The sequence below is a fragment of the Lepidochelys kempii genome, chromosome 27, assembly GCF_965140285.1.
Source record: "Lepidochelys kempii isolate rLepKem1 chromosome 27, rLepKem1.hap1, whole genome shotgun sequence".
NCBI classification, from domain to species: domain Eukaryota; kingdom Metazoa; phylum Chordata; order Testudines; family Cheloniidae; genus Lepidochelys; species Lepidochelys kempii.
Window position 1 is genome coordinate 12,882,570 of NC_136406.1, and position 12,041 is coordinate 12,894,610.

The 12,041-nt window shown below is 43.7% G+C and overlaps 1 protein-coding gene across 2 annotated transcripts in view; it reads left to right on the forward strand.

Moving 5' to 3' along the window:
- SKAP1 (src kinase associated phosphoprotein 1) overlaps positions 1–12,041 on the forward strand; it is a 227,144-nt gene that overhangs the window by 78,889 nt on the left and 136,214 nt on the right. The gene's annotated exons all lie outside the window — the stretch shown is intronic.

Sequence of the window (12,041 nt, forward strand, 5' to 3'; positions counted from 1 at the left end):
CATGACTTTAGCCATGCTCACATGGCTAAAAATAGCGGTGGCGAATTCTGCACAGGCTCGTAAGGTCAGTACGTGTCCCAGGTGTGCTTGTACAGCCTGCCGTATGTACGCTGCTGTTTTAGCAGTGCTAACGAGGATATGTCTATGTAGTCGCACTTTAGATGGCAGGACGTACCCTCAGACACGAGTGGCCACTGCAAGGCTTGAAGATTTCAAAAACAGCTGCAAAAATTCATTCTGTCTAGTGCAGTGGTTTTTAACCTCTTTTCATTTGTGGACCCCGAAAAAAATTTCAAATGGAAATGTGGACCCCTTTGGAAATCCCCAGGGGTCTGTGGACCACAGATTGCAAACCACTGATTTAGTGCAATGAAAATATTATTTGTTGTAACCATAAAAGCAAAGCCCTTTTGTGGGATGATGTTGTCCTGGCAGCACGATCAGCTCATGATAACATTCTTTTCAAGAGGCCTGCTTCTGTGGCAAGTACATCCTCAGAACCCAGCAGCGAGGCCAATCCTGGCCACATTGGCTTGGTTGGGAATAGAATTGAATTCAGTGAATGGTCTCTGTAATAATTGTATGTGTCCCAACATGGAGAAAGTGTGGTCAAGAGGTTAGAGTAGCAGAGTGGGAGTTGAGGGGCTTGAGGTCTATTCCTGGTTATGCATGAGACCCAAGAGAATACTCGCAACCTACTTGTGCCTCAACTTTCCCCATCTCTAAAATGGGGATAATTATACTTAGAAGTTTTTAAAGTGTATGAATCCTTTGAGAATCCTGGACGAAAGGTGCTGAATAAGTTCAATGTATTATTTCCTCATATTAACTACTTGTGACATTACTTTGTATTCCTAGAGCACCATACATAGGCATGGCACTTTACAGACAACAGGATTTGTCAAGGATGTATTTAATAGATATAGCCAAGACATTCCTGCCAGCTAACCAAAAGTAAGTCATATTTCATCATCACAAAGCAATGGGAGGGCTATAGATCCTTGTTTTGTCATAGCCATGAAATATGACTTCCAAGTGTCTCTCGTTTTTCAGCAACTGCTTCTAACAAATAGTTACAGGGCTGTAACTTTCAGATTAATACTGAACAACGTTTACAGCATTTGTACTAGTTCAGTGCAAATGAGCTACGGTCCAGCTTTTATCACGCAAGGAGTTCTGTGTGGCCACATCCTTGTTCCTGTTGTGGGCTTGGGATTTATGGGGGTTAGCTGTGAGATCTGGGATACCACCGTCTATACTGAAGTGGCATTTAGAAGGATCTTGGAACCAAACCAAAACCCAAAACAATGACGTGTCTCTTTATTCTTTTGATCTTTCTAGTTTTCTTGTATCAATAAACCAAATCTTACAAACCCAATATGCAGGAGAGCACACCGTAAATTTTATAGAAGGTTTAATAACTAACGCACGCACATGTGCTCTCTTGCTGAAATCTTGTCACCCTTCAAATATGTACAACATGGCGGAGGAAAACTGAAAGCAAAGCTGTACACAATCACGCCTGTTAGGGCTTTGACAGCATTGCAGACCACTGGAGCTCAGCTACCATCTTGAAACCAGAAGTCCGTATGGCAGTTTCTTTACTATCTGATATACTCTTGTAGTGGCTGTGAAGAGGAAAGTAGCTCCCCGAAGCTTTGATCAAGGATCAATGCTCTGTTCTTTTAGGGGCTGGTCACGTGTAGCAAAAAGACAATGCCTGACCTGAAGAGCTTGCGCCCAAGAAACAGACGCTAATGTAGGTGCATCAGTGCAGGCCCCTAATTTAAACAGACTAAGCTGCTATAAGACATGGTCTGAACCAATGCCACTAACCCCTGCTTGAAGCCGGGTGCAAATCGGGACTTGAGGTTTTGCCAGCCTAATGCACTACAGAAGTCATGAGCATGGTAGAAAATCCTATATAGAATAGGGATATAAATAGCGTTTTAAAAAAATGTAACCCTTTAAACTATTAAAATTGTATCGGTTAAACATTTAACTGTTAACAAGTTCACAAGATAGGTGTGGGATCTAGAGGTGAGGGTCCCGGCTGCCGGCCCTGCACCCAGGGTCCCAGCTGCCAACCCTGCACATTAGGCATTTAAACATTAACTGAATACGTTACCGGTAAGACTGATGCTTATCGGTTAACTGGTTAACCTTTTACATCCCTAGAATAGCATACACGAGTGGTTTGCACTGGTGCAGCTGTACCAGTGGCTGATATCCATGCGGTAATTTTTCCTTGGTCTAACAATGCAGCAGCTGTTTCTATCTCCTATTGCTCACACGCCGAATGATATCACATCTCCTCTTCTAAACATGGCACAAAATGAATTACTACTTGCAATGTGTCCTGGGGGTGAGTGAGAATTATCCCCATTTTGCAGATGGGAGGGTGGGGAACTGAGTCCGAGAGAGGGTAAGTGAGTTGTTCAGCACCACAGAGGAGTCCGAGATGGATTAGAACATCAGGGTTCCCAGTGCTCAGACCCATGCTCGGGCCACTGGGACAGGCTGCACTGTCTGTAGCACTGTGTATACCCATCTAACAGGGGAAATGTCCTATCTGTAGATTGCTACACACCAGACGTATGCTGTGGAATCCAGAACGTCGTTAAAACCTGCAGTGTTGCTCTGTGTATCTTTGCTTCTGTCCTTTTTTATTTTTTTTGTAGCAACGCTGACGAAGGCAGCATTCAGGAGCATCTTCAGTGCTGCACAAAGGATGAGGCAGAGCGGGCAGATACCAGTCAAAATCATAGGGGGAATTTTAGGCAGGCAAAATGTAAATACCCCAGTCAAAATTGGGTTAAACCACTCACATTTTTACTGTGTAAAACTGATCCTGAGATCACCAGTGACCACTAGCGGTCCCGATTTGAGTGGTACATTAAGTCTGATGGACGATACGCCCCTGGAGCACAGAAGCCCTTTGCACCAGGCTGGGCTATTAGTTCAGAACCCACATAATAGGATGAGCACCCCATACCGAATCCCCAGTCTCACTTCCTGTAGCATCTGACTGTTTTCTTCGGAGGTCTCTGATCTAAATACTGATAGGGCTCAGTCCTGTTTGATATCCAGCAGGGTGATTCTCTACTCTTGCTCATATGTAGCAATGTTGTATTTTGTGTATTGTAATTTTGTGTCCTCTCTCTCTCCGCCCTCTTCGTTGCAGAACTGGGCAACGTCATTAGTATTCGTCCACTGCATGCCAGCAAACTCCCTCGCTGCATTTGTGTGATTTCCCACCCTCTTCTCTCTCATTTTGACTTCAGACAGTTTGTAAAATGTGCGAGTCAATGTAGAAGCCTCAGGATTCAAAGCTCTGGCGTCTTGTGCATCCTTGCTGTGGGTGGGAGCGGGAGCAAGAAGAGAGCTATTATCTTTTGACTAGTTTGTGACCCAAGTTCAAGCCTCTTTAGTGAAATAGGGTGGGGCCTCTGGCATTCAGCCCCTGATGGAGCATGATTCCCATCACATAAACCTGGTTGTGTCAAGTCAGATTGCGAGGCTCTGGCCTTAACAGAACCTGGAGGTGAGGGAGTTCAGCAAACCATCTACCTCCTCTCCTTTAGAAAGAGAGTGGCCCTTTCAAGTTCACCGTGAGGTCATTTTCAGGGCACTCGGGGCTAGGCTAAAGTTCATCTACCGCTCCCAAAATGGTGGGAGGCATGGAGAGGTCGGGGAAAGGTGTAGGCTTGAGTTTCTGGAACTGCCAGTCTTTTATTAAAGCTGACAGGATGCAAATATTCATCGGCACTGTAGGCACTGGGCATTTCTTTTAATACCCTGTCTTGTTTTCAACAGGAAGTTCCATTATCAAAGGACAGGGTTGGGGTTATGCTCGGCAAGCTGAGATACAGTAGATTTACTCTGGTGTGTAGCCCCAGCTAGTCATACGGCTCTTTCTCTGAACAAAAACCTTCACTCTTTAATTGAATAGTTCAGAGGCCAGAGTCAGAAATTTGGGGTGGTTTTTTTGTTTTGAGAATAAACGTCCGTGTTCCAGTAGGTTATATGCAAAAAGAAAAGGAGGACTTGTGACACCTTAGAGACTAACAAATTTATTTGAGCGTAAGCTTTAGGTTATATGGTGAGTCTTGATTTTACTCCGATAGGAAATATAAAATCTCGACGTTAAAATACATCCACTCTGCTGCTCTCGTCTTGTGGATATAATTTGAATGAGGTTTCTCTTCGTGTGTCTGTTCTTATTGTTACTATTTGAAGGTGGGGAATGGGGTGGGGGGGAATCAGAGCCTTGCATCATTTTCTTTGCTGTTTGCAACCCTTCTGAATAGTGAAAAACAATGCGATTAATTTTCTCCAGTGCAATCATGCATAGATTTAATAAGCATCCAAAGGTAGGATCCATCTGTAAAGTATGTGCCGCATGCTAAATTACTTCTCTTCTGCAATTTTTTTTCTTTCCAAACCTTAATTAATTGAAGAAAAAAAATTGTTTATTAAAGTGGGAACAGGGTATGCTCTGTCTCTCCATCTCTGGTTCAAAAGTTCATACAATTCCCCGAAGGCTCATCTGTGTGTGTGTGTGTGTGTGAGACACACACACACAATATCTCTCTCCCCTATGGTAAGAGACAGCTGTCCAGAAAGGTGTCTTATTTTATGCAAAGGCTGTTTTTCCAAGGGTAATCTGAAGTCTGTGTTGTTTTCCACTCCTGTTCCCGCTCTCCTTATCCTTTTGGCTCAGAAAGTTTCAGGCACTTCCAGCTGGCATTTTCCAACAGCGGTGGGTGAAAGGTGTCATAGTACAGAAGGCAGAAAGTCAAATTCTACAGGTCGATGCCCACGGGAAGCAACGACGTGCTCCTGAGAGAAATAAATAGGGCCCTTGTGAAAGGAGAGGGGTTAGGGAGTGATGGGCACATGTGGGGAAAATATTAACATACTGAGCCACGCCGGGTGAGTACAACGTGAAGAGATTACCATATACTGCCCTGTCCTGCACTCCCAAAACTTTGCCCCCTGCTGGAGTCCCTGATCACCTCCTCTATCCCCTTCATACTCCTCCTTCTCAGCTTTAAGACCCTGCACAGGTCTGTTCCAGCTGCATTTAATCTCCAGGGGGTCGGCTGACTCTGCTCACCTTGATGTTCCTTTTATCTTCCCCTCCCACGGGCAGCTCCATGCCTGCTCCTGTGTTCTCTATCCCAGGCTGTAGACCATGTGGCCGGTCTCCCCTTCGAAGCTTGGTCCGGTCAACCCTGAATGGCTGATCCTCCAACCGATGGAGAAGCTAACACACTTGTCTCATAAACATCTGATCTTTTTATGGTCTCTTGCTTGTATGGTCTCTTTTATGGTCTGCTTTTATGTCTCTTGCTTGCTTGCTTGTCTCTCTGCTCTACTCTTCTTTCTTTGTCACCCCATCTTGGATTATGTCTAAGATGGTGAGCACCTTGGAGCAGAAACCTACAGTACCTCCTTGAGGTCCCAATCAAGATCAGGGGAGGGGATCCATTGTGCTAGGTGCTGTACAAACACCTAGCAAGAGACAGTCCCTGCTCCGAAGAACTTACAGACCAGGCTGGGAGGTGAAACAGAAGCACAGAGAGGGGAGGTGACTTACCCAAGGTCATGCATCTGGTCAGTGGCAGAGCTCAGACTAGAACCAGGGGCACCAGTCCCTTTCCAGTAATGCTGACTTCATCCTGTTGATTGTATTGACAGAATTCAGTTTGTATTGCTTTATTTTTTTTTTTAAGATTTTTGTCTACTTTAAATGTTCATCCTTGCGGGAAATTGGGGGATGGGGATCAGGCATTTAGCTAATGACTGATGCTGAGATGCAAAAAGTTTTAAAGCTTTATAAACTGTTAAAATGCAAACCGTTCAACATCACATGTCGAAATATACAAAGTGGGTCTCCTTAAATGAACAAATCATACATGTTTTTACTATTCATTTGTTGGCCCGTTTGTAACCAGCCTGCTTCAGAAGTCTAAATCCACTAGATTTTGCCTCTAAGAAGGTCTCGGGCAGCATTTTTCTTCCTTTCCTCTCTGTAAATTTTGATTATCGATGGAAATGTTTTCCCGTTGGTTTGTGGGTGTACGGTGAAATCCACATTTACCGATTTTAAAAATCGAATCCTTCCAAGCCTGTAAAGCAGCACCCAACAAATAATAATAAAGGGAAGGCTATGTAGAGTTATACAGAGGACGAGAATGGTCTTATGGCTGAAACACAGAACTAGGAGTCAGGAGATCCTGTTCTCAGCTCTGTGCTGGGAGGCTCAGACTGTCCATCTGCTGCAAGGAGATGGTAACATCGCCCTCTCTCGCAAGGGAGTTGAGGCTTAATTCACCGCTTCTAAAGTGTTTTGGCATCCTCGGATGGACGGCAGCTGAGTGCACAGTGTATATTGTAAGTAGGAAGCAAATGAGCATTTTCTGGGCCAGGGTGGGGCTGTTAATAGCGGTCTAAAGTGATGTCTAAAGAAATGGTGCAAACGCTTTTAATCCAGTCTAGGTAAACTTGTACTCAGCCAGACAAGACTTTTTTTCTAGGATTCGATTCCTGCACCCGATGCCTCTGAAGTTCTATTTCTTGCCAGAGTGCTCTGATTTTTAAAATAAACGTCCCAAATCATTCCTTTATGTTGGCTGCTGAAGAAGAGTGACTGACCCACGTGCCACAGACGCAAAGTGTGGTGCCTTTGTATTACCCATGCCAAAGAAATGGCAAACTGAGATTTTGCTGGGCTGACTGATTTCCGAGCGTGGCAGGGGGGATTCGTCAGTTGAAGGTAAGGTTGTAACTTGTTCAGAGCCGGATTCTGATATCCTTGCTCACATTAAGTAACACCTTCCTTCACAGGTAGGGCCATTGCTTTCAACTGTGTGCTGGGTGCTTCTGATAATCTTGACCCACTATTACAATTCCAACTAGGAGATTTAAAAAAATACGGGGTGTTATTCTTATTCAGGTTTATAAGCCTTTAGGGTTCATGTTTTTAAGCCTTTGCCCCCCCCCCCCGTGCAATCACCTGACTCCAGGAGTTGAGGCTTTAAGAAAAAAACCCACCAAATGCAGCAAGACCTGCAATAAAACTTCAAGAGTTGGCAAGGCTGCTGGGCCTGTATCTCTAAGGCTGAATCGAAGAGTGGATGAGAACACACCCGAACTTCTGTGGCTCGGGCCCATCTCTGCCTTGAACGTCATTGGATCCCTCCATGTTAATGACTTTGAGAGCTGTAGCCTGGGAGCCGAACTGCCTGGAGCCAATAGAGGGGTGTGTGGGTGTGTGTGTGTGAGGTAAGAGCTACAAATGAGAACATGAAGGCTTTAGGACCATTGGCAACTGTTGATAGCGCTCCCACTCATTGGATGTAGTCAGCTGCCAATGCACGCTGGGTCTGCTTCCGCCAAGGTTGCATTCGGCTCATTGTCTCGATCTCTCCATCTGTGATTCTAGGGGCACTTCTACCCTGGAGGCGGGACTGGGGAAACGTGCACATGCTAGCTCTGATCAAAATAATGCCCTCAAAGGAGCCGTGCGTGGCTACGGCCGCTCGGGCCTGCCGCTCAAGTACGTCCTTAGATCTCAGATGGGATCGGACTCAGGCTACTAGCCCAAGCGGCCGTCAGAGCTCGCCCACATTTGTCGGCCGCAGCTGGGAATGGCGCCCACCAGCTGCTGCGCTGACATACCGTCAGAAGAGCCGACGTTGCTCTTCGATCTACGGAGTCTCCGTGTTACGGAGATTTGGGTAACTGTGATTTCAGGTGTCCCACACACATAAGCATCTACCTGTGAGGACCCATCTAGACGTCGTCCCCCCCCCCCCAATACGCTTGCTCTTATTGCCCCGCCTGACAGTAAGCAGCCGATCATCCTCGGCGGGCTATTCAGTGTCAGCTGAGAACAATTCCCCTTTGCACGAAACATGGTGCTTCGCTGACACTAGGGCCCTGGTGCTCAAAATTGCTAGTTAAGAAAGAGGGCGGCCGTGGGGAGCAGGCGGGGGCGGCGGGGGGACGGTGAGCGGGGAGGAAAAAAAAAATGTAGAGGCCGGTGGCTGTAATCATCCTTGTTGCTGTCTATTTCCTCAGACTAATAGCAGAGCGATCAGAGCCTGGGAGTTCAAACAGAGGTTATCTTTCCCAGGTACCATCTCGTCCAACGAGAATTTGATTTTTTTTCTATGGGACTTTACTCCATTAGATTAATGAAATTTCAATGGGAGCCTGGCGCCCCCCGAAGCTTTGTTAACAAAACAAATGGTGATTCTGTAGGTGTGACAGCTTGCTAGGAGAGTTACGAGAAGGTGAATACATCCTCTCAATCCGCCTGGCCTGCAACGCATTGATCTCTATTTAAAGCCCCAATCGGATTTTTGTTAATTATAAATGATTGATCTGCAGGTTTCTCTCCCCCCTCCCCACACGTGTTCTCCCCCCCAGCGCGTACACACTTCTGACTTCTTTGCATGCTGCATGTGATGCTTTCTATTTAAAAAGACAGCCGTTGCTGGCAAATGGTTGAAACACCCCATAGCAATATGTTCACTTTACTGTTACTGTCAGCGGTTTCATTGCAAACCGCGTGTTTTTCATGGATTATCAGCTGGACATTAAAATTAACTTCAGGCACAGAGCGTACTTTATAGTTGTTGGTTTTGTTTTGTTTTTTAAAAAAAAACAACCTTTAAAACAAACCGAAGTGCAGTAATTAAACCAGAAAATACATTTGGCTTGTATTAGATTCCAATTTAAAATCTACAAGAGCCAGGAAATTGAGCTGCCATGCTTAAATCACCATTTTAAGTCTAGGTTTTATGGGGGTCATTGTAGGGAACATGGGCTTACATACAGTACAAGTGTGAACCAATGCCTAGGTGAAGGTGACGTTTCAACCATCCCTGAATCTTCTGGAAAGAGTGGGCTGAATTCTGCTCTGGTGGAGCGTTCTACATTGTTAAAGTTGCTCCAGAAGAAAAAACAAAAGTAGAATTTGGCCCTTTATGGGTTGGGTGGGTATGTGGGGGTGGTGGGTTGTTTTTTGTGGTTTTTTTTTAATTGGATCCTTAACACCACTCAAATACTGCATATTTTTTGGTGGCATAATTTTGCAAACTGTTTGAAATTAGTCCCCAACATGAGACACATGGACAAGTAACAGTATTGCTAAGGCCTAGGTCTGAAGGCCAAAATAACCATCGCCAGCATAGTTCTTCTCAGCTGACCCAGGAGCAGTATTTATCTGAGAGAAATTCTTACGTGGAATAATTTCAGGTCACAATTATCTCCTTTTTTTTTTTTTTTTTTTTAAGCACAGGTATTGAGTGGCTGGAATGACCTGGCATAAGGGGGATCACAGTTGAGAACTGAAATATGATGTTCACCCACCACCAAAGGATGCTATTAAATGCATACAAGAGGCCATATGGATTACAGTAATATGACATAAGGCATAATTCTGCATTTCTTGTGCACCAAAAATCTCTCATTGCTGTCTATGTTGAGGGCTAGAGTTTTGCAGGACACTCTCTAAAAATTAAAACAGCGCTCCTCTCTGTTGGTTTAGGAAGTTGGAACAGGTTTGCAAATACCAGCCTTGTAAATAGCAGAGACAAAACACTGATCATTACAGCAGTGAGGTTTTGTGTCAAGAAACGTTATATAGTAATGTAATCATCTGATCTATTTAACAGGCTGTTACAACATTACAATTTACACGATTCAGGACATGACTCCCTTCTTAATAACAGCCTGCAAAATCTAGGAGGTGGGGGGGTAGGTTTGGTTTCTTTTGTGGCCTGGTTTCTTGGAAAACATCCTGAAATCCTGTTCCTTTCCCAAACGCTCTTTCAAAGGCTGGGGTGCTTTGAATGTGCAGAATTATTTATTTATTTATTTAAATTGCAAGGCTCAAAATTCTGCCTTAAAAAAAAACAAAAACAAAAATCCCAGACCAAAGACTAGTAACTTGAATTAATGCGGCAACATGTACAGTGGTATTGATATGGATGGGGAAGGTGTTTATTAAAGATCTCCCTTGTGAGATACTTAGTGGGGGAGAATCTAAATTAAACATACAGTTTTTATTACTAATGTTCGAATAACAACCCGACGCAAATGTATTTAATTTTACTCTCCATGCCCCCCCAGCGCACACTGCTTCACTTTGTCCTATGCGGGACCCAATCCTGTTTCCCATGGAGGTTTTGCATTCAGCAGGATTTGGCCTTTACTTTTTTTTTTTTTAACTGTAATTCCTCAGATTGCTGAAGCTGGATCACATGCTCTGTTCTTGAAGAAGGCACACGGGTGTTTGACATTTATATCGGTAGTTGGAACTAAATTCTGCCCTATCGATGGTGATGAAACCATGTTGTTCAGTCGGGTCTGTTTGCTTTAGGAAGCCAGCAGCAAAGCTTTAAAGGGGACTCTGGAAATTTGCGGGAGGGGGAGGGGGATGTGCATTCTGCAAAAATATAATATACGGTTTCTATTGGAGTCACAGTCAACGGTAGTCCCAGACCATGGATGAGTGCCCTGAATGATCAAATCTCAAAATTGGAAAGAAAAAAAGTTGATTTTAAAATATATTTAATTCTGTTCCTGTTTGTCTTTTTGAATAGCCTAACTAATGATTTTCATTAGTGTGGCTGTAATTTATTGTGGTCCCAGTGGGCTCTACCAAGGTTAAATAATTTAAAGAAATAAAAACCCTTATTTGATGTAATGTAGCTAATGAAGTAGATTAGACATTTTGCACCATTGCCTCGTGAAATAGATCTTTGAAGCAAAACCGCAGCTTGGGCGCGGGGACACAAATCTCGACATAAATATCCAAATGGAGCAAGATGTTGCAAATTTTTAAAGATATGCCATAAAAACAGATTAACACAGGGATGCAGCCCCTGTTTCCCTGAATTACAAAAGGATATCATGGGATTGTGAGTGACATTCACATAAATAAAAAATCAATTCTTAATGATGAGGCAGTCTTGTTTTAGCGCATTACCCAGGTTAAATGGGAGCACGCAGAAACATCAAGTCCTATAAGACTAGTGGAATCATTGTATATTAATATGATTTAGAGAGCTGCATACCTCAATGGAATAATTGTTGTTATATCTATACAGCCAGATGGCACTTGGTGTAAACAGCCATTGAGAACCTTAGACACAAGTGCTGTCAGTAGATCTTTCAGGTGTTCTCTCCGCGTCCTGCCTGCTCGTCTTATCGTTGAAATCTCCAGTTCTGTTTGGGGGGAAATGGGTAAAGCCTGTGAAGTAGACACATTTTTTTCAGCCTTGTCCCTTGGTTAGTCTTTTATTTATTTAATCTCTGCTACCTGTCACTCTTCCTAAGTAAACTTACAGAGGATGACAATGCTGCTTCGCCAACGAGCGAATAAAGACTGCAAATCCACCCCTGGCTTTTTATTTTGTGCATTTATGGAGGTGGGTGTCTTGTATGTCCCTTAAACTGAGCACCTGTGGACTTCCCCCTTCCTCCTCCTTACAAAAATATGGGAAACAAACATCCAAAAACTTATGTGAAGGTTACAAAATGAAAAGTCAAAAGTCAAGATGTATATTAATGATAGCTCATAACAGTAACTTGGTTCCCATGCACTCTTAAATTTCCTGTTCTGTGTGCTGTACTTGAATGTAACGTTTTTGCTTGTAAGTTGCTCAGGCATGAACAGAGATTTTTAAAAATGGAAAACACTTTATAAGCGGGGGTTGTGCGTGAGTTTTTAGTCTATGACACACCCACACCTTTCCTGCCTTTTTTTTTTTTTTTTTTTTTTGAATGCTTTGCAAAGACATTTTGGGGGCTGAAAAAAACAGAGTCCTGAACCTCACCCAGGAAGTAAAATAACATGAGGAATTTCACAGTATTTTGTGCTTTGTAAATATCTGCCTTGTGCAAAAATAGCCCAGGTGGGGAGGATGCAAATGCTGAGGTGCTCTGGTTTATTTGGTTAGCTTTATGTATACCATATAGAACTGAAGTATTATTAGTATTTATTTTTATGGCTCTCTGGCACC